This window comes from Pseudorasbora parva, chromosome 4 (assembly GCF_024679245.1).
Source record: "Pseudorasbora parva isolate DD20220531a chromosome 4, ASM2467924v1, whole genome shotgun sequence".
NCBI classification, from domain to species: domain Eukaryota; kingdom Metazoa; phylum Chordata; class Actinopteri; order Cypriniformes; family Gobionidae; genus Pseudorasbora; species Pseudorasbora parva.
In genome coordinates this window covers 54190380-54208740 of record NC_090175.1, presented here as the reverse complement: position 1 = coordinate 54208740, position 18361 = coordinate 54190380, and positions in this window count along the sequence as shown.

The following is an 18361-nucleotide window of genomic DNA, read 5'->3' as shown; positions in this document are numbered from 1 at the left end:
AACATGGCAGAGGGGACATCGATTGCTGCTGTGACTGCTGTTCTTTATTAGTTTTTTCACAACAGCTATATCATCTTGTCTTCTCAATAAAGTAGTGCATATTTAGATATATGAATATCATTTGAAGGGTTTCGTATATTTTATACACAGTGAAAATAGCCGATAATTGACCAAAATCCCAGAATTGTAATCTAGATAGCGCGGTGAATGTTTATATGGTTGTCAATGAATGGACACTAAATATCATTTTGGTTTTAATACGATTAGATCAATTGGCAAGAATAAATCTGGTGTACGCCATGACTCCTGTTATTTCTGACAACAGAGCACTTGAATGCACCAAGCTCATAATCACAGCTTCAACAGTGGGAAGTATATATAATATATATAAATATACACACACACACACACACACACACACACACACACACACACACACACACACACACACACACACACACACACACACACACACACACACACACACACACACACACACACACACACACACACACACACACACACACACACACACACACACACACACACACACACACACACTTCATTCAATTTTCATAAAATGAGCTTCCTAGACAAAGTTTTAAAGGTAAACATTCTGCTGAAATAAAAAGTCAACTTTAAAGAGGTCCTATAATGGCCCCTTTTACAAGATGTAAACATGTTTCTGTGAAGTTTTAGCTTAAAATACCCCATGGATAATTGTTTATAACATGTTAAGATTATCACTTTTTGAGGGTGAGCAAAAACACAAGTTTTTGAATGTCCTTTTAAATGGAAATGAGTTGCTGCTCCCCGCCCTCTTTCAGGAAGAGGCCGGAGCTTCAAGAGCTCATGTTAACAGCTTCGATTACCTCATGCAGACGCACACTGAAAATGTCAGAAACTGTTTAGCCTTTTATGTTCAAACTGGAGTCAGACAATGCTGGAGACACTCAAGAAGAAGTGACATGTAGGCATCTCATAAACATGGTGAATGAAACAGTACATTTCTCAAGGGTTAGTTGATGAATGCATGTAGCTGATGTGGAGTTAAATATCTTTAAATCATTGTTGTAAGATGAGCCAGAGTATATCTGCTGCATGACGAGATACCAGGTATAGTTTAGTTTAATACGGTTATAACTTATGCTGTCATCTTGCTTTTATGACATGCTATTGCATTTGTGTTAAGCAGTAAATGTGAAAAGACGGATGTGACAGCTTAAGCGACTCCTAAATGTAATCTACCTCATCAACTCTTCCTCTTATCAACATTTGTTACGTGTTCCCGGGGGTGGGGTTCATGTAAATTTTGGGGTTAGTAATGTCACTAACCTGTAAATAAGCTTGTCATAGTCCCTACCAGGCATTCGTCGTAGTCCTTAAAAAGGTATTTTTTAAAAAGAAAATATAATTTTCAGGAATACTGAAAATATCAGCATTCCTCAAAATATTTTTAGGAATACAACTATTAAATAAATGATTAAATGACTGTGTATGACGTGTTTAGTTTCTAACTGAATCATCTTTTGTGTACGAATCAATTAAATTAATGATTTAATGGTTCATGCAATGACTTTCATTTTTAAAAACAAAAACAAAAAACAACAACAACAGTGTTTTTGAACAAATCTGGTCAACAGATATATTTATTTCTAATCGTTAGCATGTTTCTGTGCTGCTGCTCGTCTCTGTCTGTAAAAATAAGAGTGAACACGCATTGTGCCCCCGCCTAGAGGATGAGGACGTAATGATGTAACTTGCAGAAAGAGTAAATACAAACTTTGTAAATACTTACAAATTTTTAGCTAAAATGTGTTTGACTGGAGAATTATGAATTATTACGGATTTAATAAACTGAGTAGTTTTTTAGTTTGTAGTTGCGGTAGTGAAGAGCATATTGTGGTATATTAAAGAAAACTGCCTCCTGGTAGAAAATGTACAACTTGGAGTGGCCTGAGCCACCCTGTAAATCTCTGATTACTGGTGTCAAACGCTTATTTACTGTCAAGATATCTCCTTACTTTGAGGTCAAGATGCAGTGCAAAGAGAGAGTATAGATCACTTAAACGTCCTGTGAGCTGTGAGGTATTATATATATATATATATATATATATATATATATATATATATATATATATATATATATATATATATATATATATATATATATATATATATATATAGAGTTTGATAAGATGCACATGTCTCAGACCTTTGCCTTTGTCCAAGTTGGCAAGCCTATTAAACTAATTATTATCATCCTGTTCATTGCATTTTATTATTTGCATTTAGCGTTCTAACTATGGATTATGTTGTAAACTAGCACTCGATGAACAGCATGAACTGCTAGAAATCATTGCTTGAAGGAAACAGCTGGTTATTAGAGCCAACTGTATTCACCACCATGCTTTGCTTTGCAGTTGAAAGCCACAACATGACTGACAGGTTTTATTTTGTTCTCTAATGCTTTCTCTCAATTCGCCGCCCTCTTTTAGAGGATGGTGGCATGCATTTCCCCACAGACAAGATATGTCAGGTGTGCAGCTAGCAATCGATTAGGATTGGACAATTGCACGATTGCATGTGCTCCGAGTGTATCCGGTTTGTGTCAGGGAATGCAGCGCTTTGCCCCAGGCGCGGGTCGCGATGCTTCGGCTCAGTGTCAAGATCATTAAATAGAAGAAAGGATAACCGTCAAATCAGTGCACCACAGCAAATGGGGGATTCAAACTGTGCCGTTTCCTCCTCAAAAATGCCTGGCATATACTTGAAAGCCTTCCAATGTATAATGATAAGCTTTTCAGGCAATAAGATTGACAGGTTTGCCGCTTTGAACATTTGATTTGTAGGTTCAGCATTAGTAAACCAGGATTACCCTCTGTTATACTTCTCCACCTAAGTGGATATGAAAGACAGCGGTGCCGTCTTGCTAATTGCTTGTAATTGACCAGAGTAAATCGATCAGAGTCTTGATTTGGTTTGCTGAAGGGCTTGAGAAAGGTTTAAGGGTATGTTTGGAAAGGCTGTCTTCACCATCTGCCAATCTCTCTATAGATTTTGGCTTCCCTGCAAAAGCCTTAATATAACCCTTACCGCGCAGATCTGCGGAAGTCCATCAGCTCACGGAGAGATCTGGGCAGAAATCCACTTAGCACAATCTAGCCATTAGACATAGATCAACAGTGATTATTTGAAGAATTACCACCTGTAGTGCATCTGTGTGAAAGGATATTCAATGGTAAGAGCTTTGAAATGTATTAGATATTTCGGCAAATATTACACTGTCAGTGGTGTTTGCTAACACAATAATCAGTATTGCCATTTATGATATTAGTAGTAATTTAATCAAACAACAATATTATTCTTCATGATACCTCAAACACATGCAGTTTGTGGATAATCACCCAAAACAACCCAGCAACAGCCTACAACAATCAAGAATATTCTACCAACACCATATAAATGCTCTAGAGAAAAATAAGTATTAAAATATCCAAATAATATCCATAATAAAAAGCTGTCACAATATCAGATTTTTCACAATCCGATTATCGTTGCCACTGTAATTCAGAACAATGATGTATCATGATATCTAAATCTTGCAAAAGTAAAACATTAATAATGCTATTAGTCAAATATTTCTTTATTTTGTAGATTTTATTTGTGGACCAATAAACTACACCATTGCATACAAAAAGAACAATTACACTTAAAAGAACTAAAATGCTAACCATTTTTAGCTTAAAGTCCTATTGAAACAGGAAGACAGGGCGGGGCATATCGAAGAGCTCCTCCCCTTTAAAAAAATAGCCAATAGGATTTAGTTTATATCACAGCTCAGCGAGAGCTGTTGAGCTCCTTAAAGCTGCAGTTTCCTTCTAATCTCTAACTGTTTTTCCTCCTAATCCGCTCCATATCACTTTAAAATTCATTATTTGTCTTGGAATATAAATTTTTCCGATACGTTTTCTGGTCTGGAACTGATCACATGACTTGCTCTGTGTTATCGTGTCTCTGGACCGGAGCTGCGGTGGTTCGTGTGACACCAGGCTTCATTCGGCCCAATGGAAAGCAAATTTTCACTTTCTGAATCGCTCCCTATTTCCTATATAGTGCACTATTTGACATTCACCTTGAAGCAAAACATACATTTGTGAACAAGTGAGCGATTTCAACAGCAGCTTCAGTGTCTGTTTATAATGCAGGGGGCGGGGCTTCATATTCTAGGGAACATTTGATTGGACAGAAAATCTGATGAGAAGTGCAGAGTGGTGTCATCAAAATCATTGATCCATATTGGCAAAAGTGAGATACTGTACGTTTTTAATCTAAATGTGAATGTTGTCATTGTTTTAATGACACTATTAAATATAAGCTAACATATTTATACTAAAAGCCAAAAAAACTTAATTTTTGATTTCATTTGATTTCACTTTAACACTAGTGATGGGTGCTTTGTGAAGCTTTGAAACCTTTGCGAATCAGTTGTTGTCATCTGATCGACACCATTGAACCCCTGTTTTTGGTTTTTACCTGATCTCTAATCAGTTTTATACATTTGTGTAATTAAAAGGAAGAGTAGTAGTTGCTCTACAGTAATTTGCTTTATTACTTCTTGTGGACTTTCTGTGTAAGGGCGCCCTCCCGTGTCAAGTATGAATGTTTAATTAATTACATGTGAGAGTTTAAAGCCTAGTTCAGACTGCACGATTTTCAAACTCGTCGGGTCACTGCTCTATTCACACTGCATGACTATGTGGGGTATCATTTAGTCACTGCTGTGTTCACACTGCACGATGGTTTGACGACAGAGGAGTTCACACTGCATGACTGAACAAGAGGAAGAATCGCCGACAACTCTCTCGCTCTCCGGTGTGCAAACTACGTTTCCCAAACACACGTGCGATGTGACAAGTAAACAACGCGAGATCACACGTGCGTCAGACCGGAGTTCTCGAACGAGACTTGGAATTGTTATTAAAAATGATAAACTGCACAAAGTTTGGTTCAAATTGTATGTGCGCTGATTTGTGGAGAAAAAGAAAAAAGATTATGGCGGAAGAAATTGTTGGAGAGACAGAGGGAGCCAGGATTTTGTTCTGCAAAGACAGTTTGAGGTAAATAAATAATTATTTAATGTGCTGCTGCTGTGGCTGGATGTGCAAATGTTTGGCCTTTGTTTCTGTTTGATAGAATTGTAAATATATCTATTAAAATACTGATATTCTGCTTTATAACTCCTCCCTGAACCTCCTGCTGCCCTGCATCTCACTCTCTCATTGGCTGTCGGTGTAATTTTCAGTCAGAGCGCTGTTCACACAGCAGGAGTTTGAATCGCCGACAGGTCCAGATATTTAGCATGCCAAATATCTCTACGGCGTCGGCGACTCGTCGGCGATTCTCTCTGATCGCGTCTTTGATTATTCACACTGCGTGATTGTCACTCGCGTGCACGAGCACCGATTTGCCTGTGATCTCGGGCATTTGTCGGCGATTTCACAAAACCTGTCGGCGACTCAAAATCGGGGCAAAAATCGGGCAGTGTGAACTAGGCTTAACGCTGTGCTTTTCATGTTATGGTTTATGGTTATTTATACTACAGGGCCATTAAATGCTTGAATCTGATTGGCTGATGAACGTTCTGAGGTGTGCAATTATATTCTGGGAAACGCACAGCGAACATAGTTCCAGGCAACTCTCTTTACCGCATTACAGTTCCATAACAATTCACACAGTTAACTAAAATGATAGGACCTAATTTTTCTAATAATTCAATGGCCCGTCGTCAATTATTCCTTACTTATTACACGGCTCTGTGAAATACTTGATTCTGATTGGTCAATCGCACATTCCAGCGGTATGTTATTTCCAGATAACACCCGCTCATTCGGGTACTACGAGTTATCTTGACCGGTACTACTTCTATGCTTAACGCTGGCGCCATCTTGTGGCTTAAACAGCCGTGGGTTACAATGGAAGACTTCAGGGCGGGTTTCCTTTATAACGTTTTTAATATAGATATTCTTCTTACACAAACGCATTGATTCGAATCAGAAGGCTCTATTAACCCATCAGAGCCGTGTGGAGCACGTTATTTGACGGACAGCTGCATTTTTATGGACTTCAAACACAACTACAACAACTGCTGGGATTAACGTTAGCCTGGACTTTTTAAATATAACTCTGATTGTGTTTGTCTGAAAGAAGAATGTCATATACACCTATAATGACTTGAGGGTGAGTAAATCATAGGCTTGGTTTTATTTTTGGGTGAACTAACCCTTTCAGCATTCATTTTCAACATGTATCAAGGGCATATGGCAACTCTTCAGCAATAGATAAAGGCTTAAAGCAGTTTGGAACTGTTTTTCTTTGCGGAAGCTTTGCGTAAGAGCTACTAAAATATTTAAACTCATGACAATATTTTGTGTCTAATAATTATTTATTTGAGATTAGTAGCCGTGTAATAAGCGGGATAATGTACACCCAGCTGGTTGTTATCGCAGAATAAACCCCTTCAGAGTGATGCAAGACCCCTTTGCTTCAAGTCGGGGTCCTGATCACTTATTCTGCGATAACAACCGGCTGGGTGTACATTATCCATTGCATATATTACGACACCTCCTAATTAACACATTATCAATCCATCCTTTTTAAATATCATGATTATCGTCAATGCCGGTCTATCGTGACTAATCCAGAACTCCTCAGCAACAACCTATAAACACGCTCAGAACACCTTAGCAACAATCAAGAATATTCTACCAACCTCAAAATTATGCAGCAACAATCTAGAGCATTCTGCCTAGCAACACCCTAACGTCATGCCAATTAGTTTTGCATGGGTAAGTACCACTCACGTCTTCCATAAAACAATCTAGTTAGGTCTACCAAGTGCTGAGCCATACATACTGTATGCTTGCAACATTGAGTTATAGCTATGGTTGAAGATCAGTTCAAAGTTATCTCCTAATAAATTCCACCAAACATCGTGAAACAAAATGTCAATAATTTGGAGCCTCCTGCTTCATAGCTCCCTAGTGGCATCTGTCACCTCAAGTCACTTCGTTGAGTTTCCACCATCACACCGTGTCAATCAATTTAGTGCCAAGCGATTATTTTCAGCCGTGACTGACTGAATGCATGCACAGCAAGATGGGAGAGGAGGACAGAGAATAAGATAAAGAAAAGAGAAAGTGCAGAGGAGAAATAATGGGACAGGGCAGAGAGAGAGAGAGAGAGAGAGAGAGAGAGAGAGAGAGAGAGAGAGAGAGAGAGAGAGAGAGAGAGAGAGAGAGAGAGAGAGAGAGAGAGAGAGAGAGAGAGAGAGAGAGAGAAAGAGAGAGAGAGAGAGAGAGAGAGAGAGAGAGGGAGAGAGAGAACCCCATGTATTTGTCATAAAACCAACTGTCAGTCTTTGTCTTGTCACAGTTGAGGAATGACACCTTCTCCCTGTAGGTGTCTCAATCCCTTAATCATATATGGAGCCAGATAGTGTCATGGCTTCCCTATCATGCACTGGGCCGCAGAAGAAAACATGCACCAGCCCAAAGAAAGATTGACATTCCTCTGAGGAATACTATCAGTCTTCGTCCCCAAAGTGAATCTTGCGCTTTGAACTGTCAGCCACATCAGGAGGAGCTTATGCTAAGGATTGCACAGTGGGTGATTTGGCTACCCTGAGTTTGTTTATCGTAATATGGGATCCTGGCTGTTTAGCTGGATGTCATTTTTAAGTTGATAAGACTATGTTTACTTTTCACCCATACAAATTTGATCTGAATAACAGGCGCTGCATTTATGCCTGATATAAAGCATGTGACGCTGTAAAAAGCGATTGTAGATTCTGTGTTCAGTTGTCACTGGAGAAATATGGCAGCAGAGAACTCAGACGAAGTTGCACTTTTGCTCATGGTGACTTCTAGTACACTGAAAATGAGTATAAGCATTGGCCTACATGGTGTCCAATCCTGTTTCTAAAAAGCCACTGTCCTGCAGAGTTCAGCTCCATCCCCAATTAAACACACCTGAACCAGCTCATCTAAGTCTTAGGAATACTACAAGCTTCCAGACAGTCTAAACTCTGCAGGACAGTGGCCCTCCAGGACTGAGTTTGGACACTACTGCCCTAAGGGGACACGGTGGTGGGAAAATATGAGATGGGAGGAAATGGTATATTTCAAAATGTTTGCTTTTTTTTTGTTGTTGTAAAGAACTCAAAAGTTTTGCAAGTGAACACTATGTTTTTACAGAACGTAAAAAAAAGTTACCTGGTTGCCTTAAAATTTTGAGTTCATTGAAATTTAAATTTTGAGTTAATACAATGAACATTTTTTGAGATTCGACAACCTTTATTAAAAGATTATTAAAATATTTTGTAAGCATATTGGATAATTATGTGTGTGTTATTTCTGGTGATGCAGTGAAACATGCCAAATTGTGCTATTTTCATGATTTATCACATTTTTTTTTTATGTGGTTCAGATACAAAAATATTTTGAGTTTCTATTTATTAAACTAATTTCCTTCATTGTATCAACTCAAATTTTTTATTTCAATAAACTCAACATTTTAAGGCAACCAGGTTACTTACTTTTTTAAGTTAAACCAACAAAAACCACCATACATTTTGTACAGTGTAGTTGCGTTTCCATTACCCTACAAATTACACAAATTAAAATGACGAATTTAAAATATGGCCAATGAAAAAACGTCAATATATCGCAAACAAATGTTTGCGCTTGCATGAGGTGGTTTTTCAGGAAAATAAAAAGGAATATTTTTCAAAACTGTACTGGAAACAGTTTTTTTTTGTGTGTGTGTGTTTGTGTGTGTGTTTGTGTGTGTGTGCATATACTAGTCACCTGGAATACTTAAAAGTCACATAACCATTCTGAATCCACAGTTCCTCTGTGAAATCACGTTCTATAACCTCCCAGAAACACATCAGACGTTGCCACTTCCAAGTATAAGGTGCCATTAATGCTTGGATAACGTGTTTACGTCTCATTCGATTAAAGGGGTGGTTGCATGCGATTTCACTTTTTTAACTTTAGTTAGTGTGTAATGTTGCTGTGCAAACGAAGATATTGTTTTTTAAAGTTACGGCATATTATTGCCTACAAAAATGGCCGGTTTGGACTACAATGAGCTTCTTCCTGGGTTGGTGACATCATAAAGCCTTGCTAGTCTCCGCAGATGTGACTTCTGTCCGTAATGGGAAGGCCCGTGGTGTTTCCGGCAACCTGTGCTTGGCACTTCAGCCAATAAAAATACAGGAAACTACATTCGGTCATTTAACCAATCTAAGACCATTGCGTTTTTCACATTGCGAGGGATGGGCTTCATAGAAGCAGGAAGTAAACGAGCTGTTCAAAGGACAACGGAATGGAATAAAGGTCAAATCATGTCATAAAAAAATAAAAAGAAGTATTAAGACATGTTCTACTGTGCCCCATAAACACAATCAAGCCTAGAAATAAACACAGCACCACCCCTTTAAAAGAAATGGGCAGTGAAGCAGCTGCAATATACATAAACCGTGATATTTGGAATGTCATCATGAGTTAAGAGGTTTTTATCGACATCAAGAAAATGTTGCAAAATTTTTGCGCAAATCTGTAATGGAAACCAGGCTAGTAATTATAAAAGTGTGTAACTTGCATTTACCAGAATAGGTAACCGTAGCCATTTACACTGGCATCAGTCTCAGGCGGCCTGTTAATAAATTATAAGAAAGTGATTATGATTCATAATCATATTCTAAAGTCCTTTAGATTGACGTTTAGATGTGCTACAGTAATGCTGGCAAATTTCAGTATCATCATGTACAAAATGTAAAGTGACGCGGTATATATTCCATTTGTGCTCCGGTATCCTTCTGCCTGTATAACTTGCTAATCTGACCTTTGCTCAGGTAGCTAGAGGCAAAATCGTCTGGACAGAAGCCCCATTCCTAGACAAAACACTGACCTTATTTCTGCAGCATATGCATATTCACAGTCTCCTGTGCACTTAGTAAAGCAAATATCAGGGAGCTGTGAAAATTAAGGGACAGGTCTATAAAATGAAGGTTTATCTTCAGGAGACCAAAAACTAAGACATGATGAAAATCTTAGCAATTACCACTGGGAAAGATCCAGAATTCTGTCTCAGGTTGGCATCCTGTTAACCAGAATGGTGGACAAAAACGCAATATTTTCTGAATTCTGAACGAGGAAGTTCAACAAATAATTTTTGCACACATTAATTAAAATTATCTTGAAAAAGTGAATTCTTCAGCTGAGATTGAATTGCTAAGCACCTCATAAAAAAAAAACTCTAAAATATACATATACATATATAAATTGACCAGCAAGAGGCTTCTAAGTTCTGTCAGTAGTCCTGTCAGAAGTCATCTTAATAAAGTGTTTTGGAAACTCAGTATGACACCCTGAAATGTCATTGGTGTGTTTGCCTTTCTAACACATCTAAACATGTCAGGCACGCTCTTGTCATTTTGCTAACTTTCCTAAACGAACAAATCAGAAGCAAATTATTACCTCAATTCTTCTTCTTAATAAGGCATCACCTCTTAGGGTTTAGCCGTCAGCTGGATTAGGCAGAATGTAGTTGGTGCTAATGTGTTTATAGAGATGAAATATTTCATTTTTAACTCTATGTACATGTGTGGTTGGGAATTCCATCCTACCCCATATTAATCTGATTTTATCTGGCGGAATCAAATGAACAAAAGACTCTTGTGAGGCTAACTAGACATCAATGTGAATTATTCAATGATGGAAAAACAGGCATTAAAATGATGAGTAACGGTTATCCCGTGCAGCAAAGCCTAGGGTGAGGAGGACAATAATCTCGTCTGTTCATTTCCTTCAATGCTAATTTGCATTTTAATTCACCCACGTTCGCTCATTCTTGTTTATGCTAATTGTCTCCCAACCCAAGTGGTAGCTATTTTTCCTCCTCACAAGAGTCCTTCAGGTATATTTGCATGTGGATTTTTGAGAAAGAGTCATCTCTTAAGAGGCATTTCCTGTAATAGCTGGCCTCCCGTCTCTCATCTGAGTCTTCAAACACACTCGGTAAAGATGCCACGCTAATGACCGAGTCTTCTAGCAGTGTCACGAGGAAAGGAATGGAGTCTGTCAGAGCTGTTCAGAAGAAAAAGCTGTAAAGGAATCGCCAACCCCAAAATATAAAACTTACTTCAAGGAGCATTTTAATTTTCTGGAATGATTCTGATGTTATGGTGATGAAGCTTGATGGAAATAAAAGTCAGTAATGAACTCCCTTGAACAGAGACAGGATTTTATTTTATATTTTCTAAATTTTTCTGCCTTGAAAAAATAGTGTCCTCTAAAGTTAAAAGTCAGAAAGGAACTCAACAATATTTCAAACTTAAGATACAATTGTTAAAATATCAAAGTCTAAGATTTCAACATAAACTCATTATGAAAAATGACATTATACATATTCTTCAAAAGGCAAAATTCTGAAAATCGACCACAAATACTTTCTTCATAGACATTTTGAGTCTAATTGTAAAATATTTATTGGGACTATTGAAACTAAATATACAGTGTGTGTGTGTGTGTGTGTGTGTGTGTGTGTGTGTGTGTGTGTGTGACTATGATTTTGTGAAATATCAGGACACAAATGTGTATAATGAGAGAGAGAGAGAGAGAGAGAGAGAGAGAGAGAGAGAGAGAGAGAGAGAGATAAATGAAATACATTTTAGCAAGTCACAGTGTTCCTCATTTAAATTCCTGTCCACAGAATACGAAAAAACAAAAAAACAAAACAAAAACAACAACAAACAAAAAGGAGACGAGACCTGGGGCCTGTACTATGATGGTGGTTTAACAAACTCAGGGTTACAGGATTAGTTTTGAGTTGACAAAACCAAACCAATCTATTCAGGCTTTGTTGGTCCCATGATGCTGATCATCAGCTTGCTCTGTCAACTCAGGCTTTGATCCTGAGTTCAGGAGTTTAGCTATGACATCAGCAGTGAACAGCCAATCACACGCGAATCAGCGTGAGATCAGCTAAACTTTAATTTCTCTCTTCTGCAGATTATTAGGCCTACATGATTGAAAAATATCAAGAATTAAAAAAAAAAAAATGTACCCAGTAAGAAGAAAAGAGCTGTCTATGGAAGAAGACAGCTTAAAGAAACAATATTATATGTCAATGCAAGTAAAAGTTATGAAAGAAAATTGAACATTTAAGCTCAGTAAGCTTTTTTTTTTAAATAGTTTTATTTATTGATTTTAAACTTATTTGTATGGCTTTATGTAGGCTATTTACAGTATATTAATTTTAACAAAGTGCCTATTAATTATTGATTAACTAAAATGATAAATGTGTAATTGATTAAGGGTGTAATAATTACATAATCATATCTAAATTATTCAAAATTATTATTTTTATAAATAAGCATCGCTAAAAGCCAGACACTTTAGTCTTTAAAAACCATTTGCTATGTGGTGACCTTTAATTTGGAGCAGAAACAGGGGGAGTGAATTTATTGCATCAGAGGTGTGTAACTTTACTCACAGCTGATTGGTCCAATTTCAGTTTGAGCTCTCTAATCCAGAACAAAACCTGCCCTGGAGCAGGTTAGCCATGGAGCGTAAGTTACTATGGAGATGAACACAGCTAAAAGCCAAGCCACTTTAATGGTACCTAAAACCCAGGATTGGCACAAACTAAGCTTAAACAAATCTGGCTAGCCAGCTAAACCGGCTTCATGGTACAGGCCCCTGGTTGAGCTGTTATGTTGAAGAGAGTTTTTTCCACCCCTTTTCCAAAACTCATTTATTTGACCTTTCTAAGGCTGATGAACTTAGAGTGGTTACATTTTATTTGAAACACTGTTCCTGAACATTATAACCAAGCTGCACATTAAATGGAGAACAACTTCCAGGAGTACAGGCTATGCATAAAATCTTCTCCTGAAATGGAGCAGTTCCTACTTTTGTAAGCTCTTGATTTTTTTAAGTCCCTTTGGAAAATTAACCATAGTTTTGTGACCGATTACTGTTTGTATTACCATTGTTGTCTAACAAACATATATGCGTTGCATCTAATATATATATATAAAAAACAATTCACTCTGAAACGTCCTCTGAAATTCGTACTTGCAAAGTCTGTGCATGAAATCCATTCTGGACAATCCTCTTGCTTGTTAACATTCGCGGTTCGTGCTTATATCAAACGATCGTGTGGGCTATGTAATATGAAAATAATAGTCCAAATCGCGAGTGGATTAGAAATAAATCATTGTGTTTGTTTGATAAAGACGTACTTGAATCATTCCGGTTGCCGCTTTCATATCACCCCCTCCCTCATGTGAACTGAACTGACATAGATATGACAATAGCTGAAGCTCATTAAATATGCAAATCTTATCCAATCCTAGCCGTGGGCGTTTACTTCCAAGTCTCCAGTGCGTCTCGACCATCAAAACCCAGCGTTTTGAAGACAGCTTTAAAACCAGTGTAGAAAATAGCCTATTAATTATTAGTTATGATGTTTTTGAATGTAAAAACCACACAAACATCATTAGTTGACCTCAGACAACAGTATAAAAACAACAACAACAACAACAACAAAAAAAAACAGTTCATGACACCTTTAATGTTTCATTCTTCATATTCCAAATTTCTTAATCAAACCCAATACCTAAACGTAACAACTACCCTACTAATTATCAATATGCAGGAATTAGGAGTTCATTGAGGCAAAAGTCAATTAATAGTTAATAATAAATATGTTTTCCCCCAGACTAAAGTGTTACCAGTTGAACTTGAAATATGCACCAAATGCTGACTTTCGTACTTAGATGCAACAACATGAGATGGCAGTTGTATTTCTGCTGAGTTAGTATACCTGCTGATAAGAAAAGGTGAATTTGGTTTTCCTTTTTTTTTTTTTTTTTTTTTTTTTACAGACTTTCTCCCTCAGACCCATATACATCAATATATTACAGGCTTTTAAAGCAAGATGGTCCGTGGCACAGGAGCAACAGTGATTAACACTCCAGAGCAACAACCAATCCAGCAAAGCACAAGATCATTTGCAGTAATTCCCCAGTTCTGCTGAAGGAGTGTTGGAGAATACAATTATCTTATCAGCGTCTGAGGGAGTGTGTGGATCTGATAACTCCCAAAGTTCACGTTGAGTGAAACTCTTCAAACTTAGGTTTCAGGCTAAAATGATACTGGTCTTTATAAGCCAAACCAATGTTGATTCTTGTTTTATTACAAGCTCTGTTGCATTCTCGTTTTGTCAGCAGACTCTCCTCTGTTTTATGTTTGTTTAAAACCGTTAATTCCCCAGAGGTTGGACATTTAGCTGCTCCATGCCAACCTTTCTCACTGGTTGTGACAACTAACCTCTCACACTCCCACACCAGACACACGTTAAAGCGGCTGGAGCAACTTTTCTCCATTTATGGATATGATGAGACATGCATGGGACACGCATGAATGACATATATCTCACCAGTCCAAAATATAAACACTGATAATAGTGAATCAGTGTAAAACAAAAACACATTTTGGAAGAAGGACTGAGGATGTATAGAGGGGTACGCATTGACATTAATTTCCCAAAGGAACACACCACATCAGCCAGACTGCATGGCAAAAGATCCTGACTGGATTTATTAGGGGAAACCGCAAAAATGTAAGTAACGATTATGAGTTTAAACTAAAGGTTGGACTCTATATAGTGTTCCTTACAACTTACCAAAGATCCAGTGATCCATGCAGAATAACATGGATTTGCAGTTTCGCTGCCTGCCCAGAAAGCAATTTTGCTTTTAAAAGCCCCGACGTCAAGGCTTAAACAAGGCAAAATTTGGGCTGTCATTGAAAATGTAATAGACCATATAAATGTAAATATGTAAATGACCATAGCCCAAGAATAGACTAGTCATCTAGAACATGAACATGTCAAAGAAATGAAACCAAACATCTTGTAATCACTGTTGACTTTGCTTATATGATGAAATATCATACATATAGCAAGTTATATTGGCAAAAACGACCAATGTACACCAAATTCAAGTTTAGAAGTGGGTTACTCCTATCCAGACTAGATTGGGTCTATTGTTACCCGGCTATTGCTTGCTGGGTGGAGTCAAGTTGTTTCTGTGAACTGCAGCAATCCATTTGCTTCTCTTTTCTGTAGCTTTCAGCAATCTAAGAATATACCTAAGATCTCACAATGACAGAATGCTATCACTTCAAAATCTACCAATAACATTGATGTCATTGTGATATTTGTATCCTGCGTTGCAATTGGTCTTCTTTCATTTATTTACAAATCAAATTCTGAAACATCAGCATTTCATTTACACACAATCAAAATAACCTCACACCTTAACATTGCTTTCACACATAATTTTTTCCTTCAGGAAATGCAAATCTAGTTTAGCATCTGTAAATGAAAAGCAATGATAATCATTCAGAGCGGAGGACAAAGAGGATGAGCACATATGAGGAAACCTCCACTTGTTCCCTGTGACTTGTTTGCTAACTGCTATTCTCAGTTGAATTCAATTGACTTGATCAGTTCTGCATCACTGAAACACGAGGAAGCTTCGTAAGAGTTGCCAGCTGCTACCGAGCACCAAGACAAAATAAACACGCAGCCAGACACCTATACGAACATTCGAACACACGCAGAATCACACACCCGCAAACACAAAGACATCAATCTCTCAGGTGTGCGCAGCAGCCGGCACCTTAGATTGCGTCCTTTGATTCTGCAGCCGTTTCCTGTTTAATATTCCACTCAGTTACACTCGGAAGACCAAGTGCTTGGGGGACATCACAATGTAGGAGTGTGTTAACATTTCAGGGCCAACACGGGAGCTAAGAGAAGGAATATAGAGGAATGATTGAGTGATAAAAACAGACAGATAAAGAGAGAAAATACGGTTAACTCCCTAGATTTTATTCCTAATAAATCTTCCCAATGACACGTAGTTTTCCGCTCACAGTGATCCTCTCTAAGCAATTGTCATGAAGGCAAGGGCATTTGCAGAGGAAAATGTTATTGCTCTGTGATTTCTCTCGCTCAGACGTTTAAATGGGGTTATCAGTTTCATGTACAGGAATAATTAACCCCAAAATTACAATTGTGTGATTATTTACACACCATGCCATTCCAAACCCGAAGTTATGTGGAGAGCATTAAGAATCATTATACATGAATCTGGTGCATGAGTGGTGCCTACTTTTGTGAGGCTTTTTTTAGTTTCTTTTTTGTGTTTGACAGCTCTTAGTCACTATTACTTGATTCTTCAAAAAGGAATGTAACTTCCATGGAAATAGCAACAATATATGGGTTTGGAAGAACATGAGGAGAATTTTAATTTCTTGGCAAACCTTTCTTTTACCTTTATTCTAGTTGCATCTCCCAAAATTCCTTAGGATATACTGTAAATTTATGTCATTAGAGGTTCAAGCATGCAGCACTGAAACACTATTGTAATTGTTAGAATTTCCAAGGATCAGCCCTAAAAGTGATTGGGCAGACCAAACTGTAAGCTAAACTGTAGGAGATGGTAGTACCCACCCCCCATCTACAACGTCACCAAGTCTTGCCCCAATCAGCCTGATGGTGGCGCTACAGCGATCAAAAGTATGTAATGACTCATAACTCCTAACCTTGTTCATCATTCGGTGCTGCGTTCCAGTTCGTTTTTATCATGCCCTTCACTCGCAAACTTCCCTCCGTCTCGTTCACTCGGATGTGCGTCATGCCTACGTTGCATGAGTGCCCACTACTGGCGGAAACTTTGCAAATGGACTGAACTGGAACGCCCTAAGCCCTTGATCACTTGGAATCCATTATGGAGTTGATATATTATTTATTTTTTACCTTTACGAAATTGTTTAATGCAGCATTCTATATGTATATGGATGTGTTTGGGTTGTTTTAAATGTTTTTAAAAATAGTTATAGTTGTTTGTGGTGGGGTAAATTAAACGTGATATGTGGTGACGTCACAATCGTGTTGCATTGTGGTATATGAAGCTGTCTGAAGTGTACATATGAAGTAGACTCGCTCACTCGGTCAAAATCGAGGGAGCAAGGGTCTGTCCATACAAACTTCCCTTGTCCACTTCACGAAGTGGAACGCACTTCAAAATGGCGGCAGGGATTCCCCCAAGGGGAAGTGCTTAGGGAAGTTTGCAAGTGCGTGTCTTAAAGTGGAGTGGAACGCAGCCCAAGTGTCTTATATCGGCTTAAGGCGGACAAAACGCATGTTTTGGAATTCAATGGTCGAATGGGCGGAATTTTCAGGTATTTTGGATTTGCCCAATTGGAACCAAACTGGTGCAGATTCTCTGGAGTCTGACTGTAAATGATTAACTAACAGTAAGAAAACATTTAGATAGACGTCAAAATGTTTGAAGTGGACGTGACCACTTTTTGTCAAAAAGCTATATATAGCTCTTGAACGGAATAAGATAATTTCACCAAACTCTGAACACCTATGCATGGGTTCGGTCTGTGGTCGTGTGAAAAGGGATGCAGTGATTGTCCACTTTGTGGCGCTATAAAATGAAAATAAATAAAAATGGCTATAGCTATGTTGATTGACCTGAAAACATACAGGCATACATTGTCTTTGTGTAAGTTGCCCTGATTGTCTACGAGGACATTTACATTTCTCCATAAAAATGACTGACTTCGGCCAGTTAAGTTCGAGCAGCTGTCAGACAAGGTTAACGGAGGCCGATCAGAACACAACTCTCTGGACCTGTTTGTGGCGGATTCACGTTTTGCACAACTTGGTATCTAGGATCACCGCTGTCAGTGGAATCGTTCGATAAATATTGATTATTATAAATACAGATTATTTCAAAAACCTACTTTCGTGAACTAGCCCTAGGTTTTTAAATCAACCCCAATAAGTGTTAAAAAGCTTTAAAACATAAATAGTTTTTGCTGTAAATAGTATTTTCCATCAATGATATAGCTGGTTACAGGCTTGCTAAATAAAACATACTACCTTTTTATGCAAGTGCTCTAAGGCCTTAAGTGCTTGAACCCCATGAATTGCTGCTTACAGCTATATTATAATTCAAAACTAAATAATAAGCACATAAACAAGCAAAGCCCAGATAATTTGGTCTTGGAAAAATGTTATTGAGATCAGATTTCAGATTGTATATTGGGAAAGCTGAGCACTAACTTAGACACTGTTGAGATCTTTTACATTAATCAGCATTTACATTGCTTTAAAGATGTATAATTTGTTCATGCATTCCCGGGAATCGAACCCAAGGCCTTGGTGTTGCTAGCACTATGCTCTACTGTTCAAACTACAGGAATGA